A 13,120-nucleotide genomic window follows, 5' to 3' on the forward strand; every position below is an offset into this window, starting at 1 on the left:
GGTTACGGTCCAGTGATTCCCAGACTGTGTGCCGACACATATTATCAGGTGTGTCACGAATGTTCTTGACTTTTTTGAAGAAAAAATATTGAGACGAGCACATGTGACTTGAAGGCGCTCTTACTTCTTCAACAGCCGAAAAGTAAGCGCATGTCACAATAATGAAACCCGATATGGCATCGCAGTTAGTCAAGAACTCTTTCAGCAAAAGATCTGCTAATTGATTTAAGAAAATGCCCATTTTAATGAAAGCTGTTTCTGCAGAAGAAATTGGTCGAGTTTTAGCTGTCTTCTTCCAAATCCGATTCCATCATCGGTGCAATAGTAATAAAAATTATGTTAACGTTTGCATCCTCATGACTATTTGAGCATGGCTTTTTTTTGACGGAAATTATAATAGTCACTGCTGCCTGGAATTAATGACGAAATGCAGATATGTATGTCAATAATGCAACCTCGTTTCTGTTGAATATGTTCTGTTCATATAAGCAGCCACATCCATCGTTTTTAAATCTACTTTTCTAGGCCCAATTGTGCCGCAGGAAGTTGATGATTTTTCTGGTGTGCCACAAGCTCTAAAAGTCTGGGAATCACTGGGTTACACTATCCTTCGTTTTCGGGTTTTTTAGGAATGGATTATGTTATCGGCGAGGGCCATGTGTTATTGTTTACGAGCAACATTTAAACGGAACTGAACCGCTAGGCAGTGCGCACTCTTGTGACGGGAATGGAACAATTTCTAAGTTTGTGCAGTACAGTGCATTTAAATACATACATTCACTAACAGTGATATGGTCGCATTTAACATAGGCCGTATTTTAAAACGCGGGCCATGACAGTATTATCGAACAGAATGCGAGAAAGGTCCAGCAACTGCTATCATATACGAAGCTCGTGTCTACCGTGGACACATTGTAGTGATTATGTCTCGTCAAATATTTCTAAGATACAAGGTCGAAAATAATTATTTATTGATACAGGTAATACTTTTAAAGCATTCTATGCAGTGCAATATATTGAAACAAATATTGTAATTTCCGATGTTATTTTAGTCTGCAAGTAATCACGGCTACAAATCGCATTCTTTTTAAACAAGGGCATTCTTTTAAGCATCTATGTTTTAAATATATCATCAAATTAAACACAAACCTGCATGGGTATACAATATCTTTACGCCATTTTTAGATCTGATACATCTCATGCAGACGGTGAAGTACAAACGCGTTAAACGTAGTTGAATAAAATATTGTGTCACAGTATTTCAAACCATTCAGTATCTGGTTTCTCATACAAATGTTACTTCCTAGGCCTTCAGCTCGATGTAATCCTCCGTTTGTACACTAGTTACGAGCATATGAGTGCCGTTCGCTTCCAGAGCTGCGATTCTTCGAGACAAATGACACTGCAACCAGCCTGTTTCACCCACTTACGGATCTTAGATAAGAGACGAGACGTGGCCCTCCGTTAAAAATAGCACTTCTGCATCACAGGACGAGCTATATCAAGGCGGCTCTCGTCACCAATAGATATTGACAATTGTCGTATATCGATCCGGTATAACGATGATAATTTTTGTATTGATCGTTTTCATGCTGCTTGTTGTGAGACTCGATTTCTCAGCAAATAAGGCTTGATTGGTACCTAACCAAACTGCGCCGTGCTATTGAACGGAATAATGACCGTCACCTCTCGTTATATGACGCTTACTCTTGTTTACCGGCTCTGGGCCTTTATGATATCTGCTACCCTTCAACGGATAGCTTCAATTGTCTAATCACTGCGTTGATAGCGATTTGTAAATTCTTAATTTGGCGCGGCGACGAAACGACATTTTGACGGATCACCCGCAGCTGGTGACTGCTTGATTATTTCACTGTTGGGACACGCCAAACAATCGCATTGATTTATCATTGCCAACTTAAAATCGAACAGGGCCCCACCGGGGGATATCGATTGTTGTCTTAACTCACGTTGTGGTAACAATCCTATAGATCGGTATATATTGCAGGTCGTGACTTTGCAGGTGATAACCTAGGTACGGTTGCACAATGCACATGCACAATGCACATTGCCATTGCGCATTGCATTAGCAAATTTAGATTCGTTATATTTTGGTTTAGAAGAGGGATTCGAAGAGGAACCGATAATTATGCTGAGATTTCATGCCAACATTATAAATTATGTGCGACCGAGAACTAGACTGCGACTCGAACTTCTGGATTCTCAGTTCAGAAACGCAATAGGCAGGACTGACATTCTTATTATTCATTTATTTCTGCGACTTCTTCGCAGTATCACAGAAATAAGTGTTCACATTCGCGATTTCGCATGTAACGCATGTAACGCAACTGCATATTACAGAATACATCTGTATTCATTTGTGCTGCTCGCATAAACGCAATCCAATGAAACAAACATGTATTTTTGTCTGTACCAACGAGCTACTTTGACGATGAATACCACACGGATACTGAGTCAGCACCACCAGTTTCGTCTCTACGTTTGCTGAGGAAACAGCAGATCCAGATAGTAGAATTACGAACAAGTCTTTGGTCCGACCAAACCGGAGTTCGTGCCTACAGCCAACCGATCTCTGACTACACTTTCTCGTCCGTAGTAACAATTGGATTTGGGGCAAGCTCATCTCCCCAGACATGGCGCGGAGAAACGATGTACGTACTACGTATACTGAATCATATTTCTCATGACCCGGCAACAGTTGTTCCTAACAGTGGCTCCCCTTGGGGGTATGCGAGAAGGTTTCAGTGGTTTCGCCAGGTAATTCAAAATTGACAAACTTTAGATATCAATACGCAATTAGTTTCACTTAGATTCAAGTACTACAAATATGTCAGGAGTAGTGGGTTCCACATATGAAGTCTTTACGTTCCTCAATGTAATTAATGTTTGTCTTTGCTGCTGTATGATGCAGAATAGTGCTCTTCAGACTTGGTTATAAAACTTTTGCAACAACACGATATATATTCCGAGACCGAATAACCAACACATTGAGATACAGCGCAGCCAACGCAGTACGGCTACGTAAACCAGGGCATACCAAACTGGACGATAATTTAATGGTAGTAAAGCATTATGCGATACTTGAGATATATTTCTGTCATCGCTGCCACCGTATGAATGCAAGACCAATGCGTTCACAATGATGCGAAGTACTTAATCGCGATTAAGTTCGTTACAGCTTGAATTGCCTTGCAAAATTCAAAGTCACCTCGCAAATTATGAAAAGCAGGATCTAAAGAAGGGATATAACTATTTCACGAAGATTAAGATTCTCTGTTAGATTTGCCGAATTTCTTCTACAATGTTATTTACAAATTCAATCGTGTGATCTAAGTTACGCCAACATTGATCGTTACCAAGTTCACTGTGTTATGTGACTCTATAAGTGGGCCACAGTTCGCTGGTGTTACGCAATTCAGTTCGCTGTCACAATATATTATTCATTATAACATTCGATGTCTAAGACAGATTTTGCTTACATGGGTGGCTGACAGCTACGTTTACCAACTATAGCAAGTCATCGATAACTGTGGAATCGTGTAGATTTTGTAAAATGACTCCTCACAACAGCATATCTTCAGAAACCCGGTCGCTCAGATTACCATGCTTCGGATACTATGATCACAGTGCATGTCACTGATGTGCAAAATAGTTTGACCGTTGACATTCTGCTATCCGGAAATCTAGAATAACAGATCGATAACAATAACAGATCTGCCTTCGAGTCTCCGCTGTCTTTCATATATAAGTTAGTTGGTATAGCGCCGCATATAGTATGTAGAGGACACAGTTACTACAGTACAAGTATAAGAATATGGTAAAATCATTGTTTGCAATTCGTGGCATTTAAGTATTCGTAGAACTATTCGAAAACCTCACCGTTCCTATGCAAGACGTTACCGGGACAACATAGGTATATTGTATAGCTGTTTATGTGTGTGAACTGCGGTGTTAGTCCAGAAGAACAAGCGAAATCGGTGGTACGTGACACAGAATCAGCGATACGAAGCACATAAACATATACATGGTCATTGGTCAGTGTGTCACGTTAGTTCGTGGTCGGATATAGAAATATCAAGGCTATCTAAATCTAGATACCGCGAAGGCCCGTGCTTGTTGAGACATACTGTGCTGTACATCCATATAGAAACTAATATATTATTAACAATGAGTAAAGATGAAGGTTCACACATGACGGAGAATGGGAGACGAAGAGCCTATATGAGTGAAAAATGCAAACGCCCCTCGGCAACGGGATCTCTAGAAGAACTCTCACTCTTCATCATCAATCAGCTTTATTAATATTTTCATCGTTTCATAACACCACACAACTAAGATACAATGAAAAGATAGGAAGGTGTCGAAACAACGTGGAGTAGTCTTTACAATCAGATACCCACCTTGGCCTAGGCGAAGTAAAGAGGCATGCGCACTGAATGAAAAGTAATGCAGAGTATATAAGACACAAGCGACAAAATGAGGTGGCATGTGGCGGAAGGCGAGGTCGATGTTAGGTCGTTGCCCGGTAATCCTGAAGGCTGGCTAGTATTCATTCATTTCGAAGAAATTGCTTGTATTTCGACTTGAATGCGGACATGCTCGACGACTGTTGGATAGCTGGCGAGATACTGTTCCACAATTGGGGTCCGGCATGCTTGATAGAGCAATGCGTTTTTTTTTATTCCGTCCTGACCATATGGTAGTTGTTCTCCGTTGACGCGCGTGAGCTGTACTTGTGCGCTTTTGACTCCGAGGTGAAGTATATAGTCGTTGAAATTTGAGGAGCATTGATCGTAATGGAACTAATACATAAACTTGGCAATTTCTAGCTTCCTCATATCTTCTATGTTTAGAACACCAAATCTTTTGAGTGGCGATTTATCAGTTGCACATCCAGGTCCCCGTGGGGCTTTGGCAATGATACGGATGATCCGATGTTGAAGTTTTTGCAGTGGGTCAATCGTATTCTTGCAGGCAGCACCCCAACGAAGAATTCCGTATAGTAGCTTTGATAGGAATAGGGTGTTGAAGAGTACCAACAGAACTCTAACGTGCAGAGTGTAGCTAAGGCGGCGAAACAGACCACATACCTTCGATAGTTGTGGTTTGAGTGATTATGTGACTCTTCTAAGACATGTCTGAATCCAGTAAAACACCAAGATATTTGGCATTTTTAGCGTTGGAAATTGGTTGGCCAGCAATGTCAACGGTGAGGTTATTGCAGGAGTTCACGACCAACAATTGGGATTTCGCGGCGTTAACCCGAAGGCTATTATGAGACGTCCACTCATGCACTTTGGGCATTTTATCACGGGTGACGGCATTCGAGCTTGCGGTAATAGATGCGTGAGATAGGAGGTGAGTATCTTCAGCGAACAGTGTTGTATTCAATGATGAGGTTTCAAAGATATCATTGACATAGAAAGTAAACACGACCACCCATCCATGCTATCCCAGTAATGCATGGGCGCCAAGCGGGGAAGCCATGGATGATCAGGTGTTGCCAACACGTCTTAGGTCTGACTAGGCCGAGGCTCGAACCCACGACCTACCGATCAACAAGCCGGACGCTTCACCATTGCGCATCTCGTCGACGAGGACAGGCGTGTGTTGTACTTCTGCGGTTTTGATTCTAAAAGTCATTGACAGCAACCAGTAACGCTAACCGGTTCTCTTAACTCCTAAAATTACGCGATACGGATCCAACCGGGTTGATAGGCTACGAACACTGAACAGGGTAAATCGTTAACTTTTCGATAACATGCGTTGCCGTTGCCCACCCGTGTTATCCTTTCAATCATACACATACTAATGACCGAGAGGTGTCGCCATAAAGCTATCCTGGTCACTGGTGAGGATGGTGCAGAGCATGCATTCACACATATTCATAATTTCACATGGTATAGTAAGTCCAATTTTAGTGAGGTAGCCAGGCGTCGTGGTAGCAGTATGCAATTGCAGCTGTCGGCAATACATGTGTATTATTTTTATTATATATGTTAAGAATAGCAACTTAACAATAAGCCAGTTGATAGTATAGATTTATAATTTATTTAAATGGCAAACAGACAAACAGCAGACTTCCAGAATGGATAGATGATATATTCCCATACTGAAAGAGTGCTATAGTTAGAACGGCTCCATGTCACAAAATACTTTTATTACGCCTGTTTGTCAATTTACACATGGCGTCTCTGCGACGCTCCGCAAATGCCATTATCAAACGAATAAAGTCTTATTTCGTCCAATAGCGACCGCATGCGCACATCAATTATTGACTCAAGTCTGAAACAGTTAGCGGAGAGTCTATTCGCCGGAAAACTTGCAACCTTTACAGCGCGGGGAGATGTGACTTCGGCGAATAGGCCGGGATAATCTCGCAAAGGCGCACGCGCTAAGTAAACAAAATCTTCGTGTCTATCCAAGGTGGATTTCGTGACTTTAAGGTACTTTATAGGAATAATAGAGAAGTCCAGGATTGTTATCATTTGCAGTGTCCTTAGTACAGGGTTCAAGTACTTTTTTGATAGTTTTGCGTACAGTTAGAACTTGGTTCTGATAAACTATAAAGTTCCCAAATATCTTTTACTTTTCGGTATATATATGTTGAAGATCAGATATTGCTAGCAATCCGTTAGGAGTTACAGTATGTGGAATTTACCGACTTGCTAACGGAAAGAAAAATATATAGATTTTTGCAAGACAGTTTATACAAAGATGACCGACTTCACCGGACGGAATATCCAATACATTCGCGCACAGACGCCTTGATGTGTTTAAAATATATGCTGTGAAGGGTACTTCATATCTGATATGCAAATATTGCTTTATTGCCTCGTCGTGTTTGTTGGTTTTTCATATTTCTTTAATTAAATGACATCTGGCACAGGGACGACATATTTCTGTGATGACGATTTAATTTCGCTGTTCGGACTACTAAGATAATTCCCGTACGCTAAATTCACAATTTCTCTATTAGCCATCTTGATGACCGACCCACGGCTTCCGTGAGTCGGGAATTGAGCTGTTTTTAGAATATTGATGCGTAGCAGGTCAAGTAAATCCGCGGTACACGTTAGTTGAGCAGTCAGGTCAATGTACTAATGCATTTGCTTCGCAAGTTAATGCCAAAGATATGTCTTACTATACGCCGTGTGGGGCATCTTGCTCTGATATCAATGCTACACTAGCCTAATACGTACAGAATGAAGTGCAGGCGTAATTGTTTGGCTCACAAATAGAACTTCGCCACGAACAAGAGAGTCTTATTAAACGCAGGATTTGCGATTTGTCCGGAAAATGTGACCTGCTCTTTTAATTCAAGTTTCAAGTTTCGATTGATGGTCGTCTCATTTCTCTCATGCTGAAATTTCAACTCATGCTGTAATTTCACCCATTCTATAAGTCTATGGATAAATACCCTGCCTTGCTTATTTTGGTCATAAGCGCAATCTACATGACACCATAATATAATCAAAATCCATGCTCCCCGTAAAATGTGGATTTCTGTACTTATTGTACATGTAGAGTTTTGGAAGTTCAATAATAATCATTTTCTCTTGCTAATGGATGATGAATTTCACAGTCACGCGTATAAACACGTGTAATGCAATATATCTGCACTATACTCCTGACATTTGAGTCGTGTATATCGATTTTCAAATGGAAATCCGTGACTTCTATGAATTGTTGTTGTAGTTGCCCAGAAAAGAAATTTCTAGTTCTTGCGACTAGGTACTTTTAGGTGGCATAGTAGAAAATCGAATGTGTACGCCTGCAAGTTTATTTGGCAACAGATCGCGTGAGATATTAATAGCTATACTTGGCCTATTGCACTAATGGAACTGCAATCAAACTTTAGTGTATCGTGTGTAGCAATTTCGTGTGTAGAATTAGGGCTTAAAACTATAGCTGCAAAAGTTCACCAAATACGTATATACACTGCAAATAAAGTCTGAATTTGACGACTTCATTATCTGGTCGTTCAAGGCACAGTAATGCAATGAAACATTGTCGAGGAAACGATTTATGGGTCCATTCAATCGGGTGGTGTGATTTCAATCCATGCACGTCATTTGATAGTGATAAATCGATCGAGTTATGGATTATATGGAATGAACTTCAAGATCTCAGCTTGACAGATAAGATTTCAATCAGACTTCCCATAATGCTTTATAATAACTTGTGGCAGAGGCCACGTATGTATTGCCATATTGAGCTTAAATGAAATCACGTCATATATTGTTCTGCGTCACAATGGCGGACGCGCCCGTGCTATCTAACCACAATAACACGATTGTTACAAATATATTAAATCTTTTCGCACGCCGTTAGTATACGAAGTCCCGAACGCACCATTTCAACCGCATACCCTATTATTACAGAAAACTTGTGACTGACAGCATGAAGCTATATGCCTGGATTATTGACATTTAAACTGACAAGTTTATGGTTGGCTAGAGTCGTGTGACGCGACATGGTCGCAAATATTTTCGCAAAGGAAATCCGTGCATTACGAGGGCATAGTCGGTTACGGGAAGCCAATTTCACGGAGGAATCGTTTACGATTCTGTTCCGCACAGAAAACGAGCCTCAGAAAGTGCGAATCGCGATTGATTCGCCGTTACAGCGGAACTACTTTTATGAAAACGTACATTATTTATGGGACGCGCGTATTTTGATCAGTCTTAATGGGGAGCTTTTAGGAATCTTCATCGGTGCCAAATCTCCGGCGGGGTCGTGAAACGCCGTTATCTGATGCTGATGTTGCGCAGCTGACGATTGTGTAAAGCGAGACAGTTAGTAAAGATTTTCGGAGTAAGTGTAACGAGTGTTGAAGGAAATGATATCTAATTGTTGATTGGCACTTGCATTCTTGCATACTATGAAAGTCTTTTAAAGTGCATTTCTACAACAGTCCAGCAAAGCAGCAGACATCAAATGATATAGATCAGGCGTAAACCGCAATGTCGCTCTCCGATACTGAAATTGTGACGTATTATCATTGAGTCGTCACTCATGTATTTATATCTTCTCGTTGTCATTGATACTATCTAACTATCGATCATTAGACGTTATGCTCTAGATATTTTCCCGTATCAATAATGTAGGCGCGGGCGAGTATAAGTATCAATTTGGAAGTCACGTAACCAGCATGCAGATATAAGACTTAATGTGCTCAAACCATGACCTGGTGTGTAAGTTAGCGACTGAAATTCAGATCTCGATTTTGGCTTAAATCGGAGCGTTAAAGCAGCAGAAGGAAATTATTACTCCAATCCCACTATTCCTGCCTATATAGATTAGTAATCTCGTTGAGTACTTGCTTATTATTCGCTCTATATATGTGATATTGAATGCTGGATTGGTAAAAGCGTGTGACATTTTAAACTTATAAGTAGATTCGCTACACATTCATAGCTTTTGCGATCATGGTTTGCGTGCTATACCTTGAATATATATAGATATGTCTTCGGCAATACTTGATCAAAAGGAAAGGCGATTAAGATATTAGCAGGCTCAGCATATAAGATTGATGGATCGTATCTATTTCAAGTCAATAAATATTAAATGAATGCAAGAAATAAGAGCTGATAAATACAGAAATCGATCTGAGTAGTCGTAGCTCGCCGCTTATTCTGTTGTATCGTTGAACCATCTGCGCAACGGCATCACACTGAAAATTACCGAAATTCATTTACAAGACTACCGTTATGTTTACACTAAAGCAATAAATGTCCGGATCCGATCATCGCTGGAGTATATGTTACAAGTCTCAAATAGTTTCGTCACAGAACGAAGCATGTTGAATCATTGATAGTGCCCGAGATCGAGCTCCGCGGTAAATACGAGCGACCGTCCGTGAATGTATCATTTCTCGCAAAAAACTTGAACTAGTTCCGTCTCAACGAGCGAATTCACTGTATTATACGAAATATGAAAATATATCACTACATAACAATATAACTATTTTAAACAGCGTGATGACTCGATCACTACTAAACACCGTTACTAGTCGGTGTTAAGAGCCTTCATTATTTCGATGTGTGTCGTGGGGTGTCGCCCATGCAATTACTGGCTGAATAATGGTGTTTTTGAGAAATCAGTTGCGTGTGACTTATAATTCGGGCGATTTTTTTTGACCTAAAAAACGGAAGATTTTGACCTAAAAAATCTAAATTTTGACTTTTTTTGACCTAAAAAAACTGAAATTTGACCAAATTTTGACCTCACGTATGCAAATGAGGTGTTTTCGCACATAATGTTAAAATTGTACTACTTATCTTCATTTCTGGATGGAACTGTCTGTCCTTACAAAGTAGATTGGTCTGAAAGAACGTTTTTGGCTCAAAAACTGACAAATTTTTACATGAAAAAACTAGTATTTTAACGAAATCGGGCCCTATGAAGAATTGCAGTAGTTACATTACGTATTATGGTGGAATAATTAAAATTTGTTGTAGTACAACGAAAGATACTTTCCTACATTCTCGGGTGGAAAGTGTTTGTTTTGTTTGTTTGTTTTGTGGTATTCAAGGTGTTTGTCAACTACTATGGTCATTTACACCAGGCCGATATTCTTCATTATTTTCCGTAACTGCCAACATATAGCACGGCCCACCTCTAGGCTTTTTTGTAAGACGCCGCTTACGCGGATGAGTTGGCGAGGAGGAGCCTAGGTAAACCTCCAACACTTAGCTATCGGAATTATGAAGTCGACCTCGGTCGGAATCGAACCCACACCCATTGGTGTTGCAGCCCCGGATTATACCACTGCGCTATCTCGGGTAGAAAGTGTCTGTTCTTACTAAGTAGCTTGTCAAGAATGGAGAAAGAACGTTCAACAGCAGCAGTTGTTAGCTGACAACACTGAAGTTGTGTGCACACTGCTTGCTGGTGATGCACCGTGTTGCTTCATTCTGACAATGTTGTCTATATCACAATTTTTCAGCTTGCGCTTCTTGATGTAAGAACCATGCAATTCCCAAGCAGTCTTGCTTCAGTTAGGATATTGCGGTACGTTGACCATAAAACCATGTCACTATTTGTTTCATTTGACGGTTTATGATTCACAATGAGCAGACGATGGGCCGTTTACAACGGTAGGCCTATAAAGTAGGCTACAGGCTGTAAATTATCAAATGATAAGTTAACAGGCAGCGCAAAATCTACGATACAAACTAAATGTAGAGGTCAAAAAATGTTTGATTTTGTAAACAATTTTGACAAATTTTGACCTAACGCTACAATTTTGACCTAATTTTGACTTTTTTTGACATGTATTATGATATTTGCTATGCCGACTTCTAGCACGACGCAGTTTCGTTATAGGCGTCCTGTAATACACTGCTTAGCTTAATGCTTCCGCGTATCGAATGGAGACTAGAAGCCTTGATCGACCTCGAACACATATAGGATGGCATTCAAAACAAAAATCAATTTAAAACAAGAATGTTTAAAACAATGCCCCTGTTTAAAACATGTTTTTAATTGTTTGTTTTTCCGTTTTTTAAAGCCATGACGTCACGAATATTCAAGTGTGACGTCATAATGGATCGACATTGACAATTGAAAATATATAGTAAATATATCTCCTTTGACGAAATATCTGCGTACTATAGTTGTTGAACCGACTATTTTGAGGGTTCCAACCATCCCATATTGTATACGTCGGCTATATCGGGTGGTAATCATCCGTAGCCTCATAAAGCATATTTTTTGTTAAGTATTTACGCAATTATGGCACAATTATACAACTTACAAAACGCACATTTTTAAAAAGTCCTTTGTTTAAAACCCTGTTTAAAATATGCTTCAAATAAAGTGTTTTTAACAACTATTTGTTTTAAATGCAACCCTACATATATAGCAATTATGGACTTCACGTCGATCAGACGCGAACCCAAAACCCCTTGGTGTTGCAACATTACGATACTCGCCACGCCACCGAAAAACGTCTGGTGATCGAACTGAGGCTATCACAGTAATAACAATATCCAATTAAATTTTGCGAAAACTCCATCAAACTCATCACACAAGAATCCAGCCGTGCATAATTCCTATCCAATTACAATCGTCATCATGCTGCCACACACAGGGAGCGGGGAGTATTGATCGGAATACTGTTATTGTTGAAGAGTTTGAGAAAATATCACATGTTGCACTGCGACTCAGCTTCTACCAGTAGCCGTAAAAACTATATTAGTCAGTAGATGCTTCGTATTTCTGATTGCTTTTATCGGTAGAATCCTATCACACATAAGTCTCAATCCATTTAGTATGCAGATAACTCTTGATAAGATACACCCGAAAAGACTTCAAGTTAAAAATAAATGCATCTCCGCAAAGTCCATGTTCTGATGAAATACTCGCAATTCAGATGCTACCTTATTCGTGAACCAATCAATATCTTTACTACAAGAATGCATCGGAAACATAAGCAAAACGGTGTCATGCCATCGTTTTTATTAACAATCAATCATAATACGAATATTGTAAATAGGTAGTTTGAATATGTTCATTATAAGATGTGTAGGACAGACAGGCGCAGTATAGTATTGAGGCATTTAGGATTCGGAAGACTAATAGCGGAGTAGGCACTAGGCAGAGTTCAGGAGATGCAATCCGAATTTGGAAGATGAGTTCGAAGCATCAGTCATAATTTCCCGTGCTCTGTCGTTCCTTCACGAATGATAGATGGAGTGTGAAGCCAACTAAATCCATATTACCTCACGAAATGAATTATGAATTTCTGACGCCCGGGGACAAAATTCTTCTCGTCTGAACACTGAACAGTGAACACTGAACAGCTATAAAAAGCACAATCTCTCGTCTGCCATTGTATGATATTACCTGCCGGTAGCTGGCGACAGCAATTCATCATCATCATTGGTTTATTAGCAATTTCATCAGTTCAATACACCACAAAAATGCGATACAATGAAAAGACAGGAAGATGTCGAAGCGACAAGGAGTAGTCTATGGAATCTGACACCCACCTTGGCCTAGGCGATGTAAAGAGGAGGCATGCACACGGCGTGTCATTCACTCATTCGTGAAGTGTGTCTCGCAAGTAGCCAGGCTGACTTCGGTACTGGCT

This window comes from Botryllus schlosseri, chromosome 8 (genome assembly GCF_051294905.1).
Source record: "Botryllus schlosseri isolate E-star chromosome 8, Bs_hap1, whole genome shotgun sequence".
Classification (NCBI taxonomy): Eukaryota; Metazoa; Chordata; class Ascidiacea; order Stolidobranchia; family Styelidae; genus Botryllus; species Botryllus schlosseri.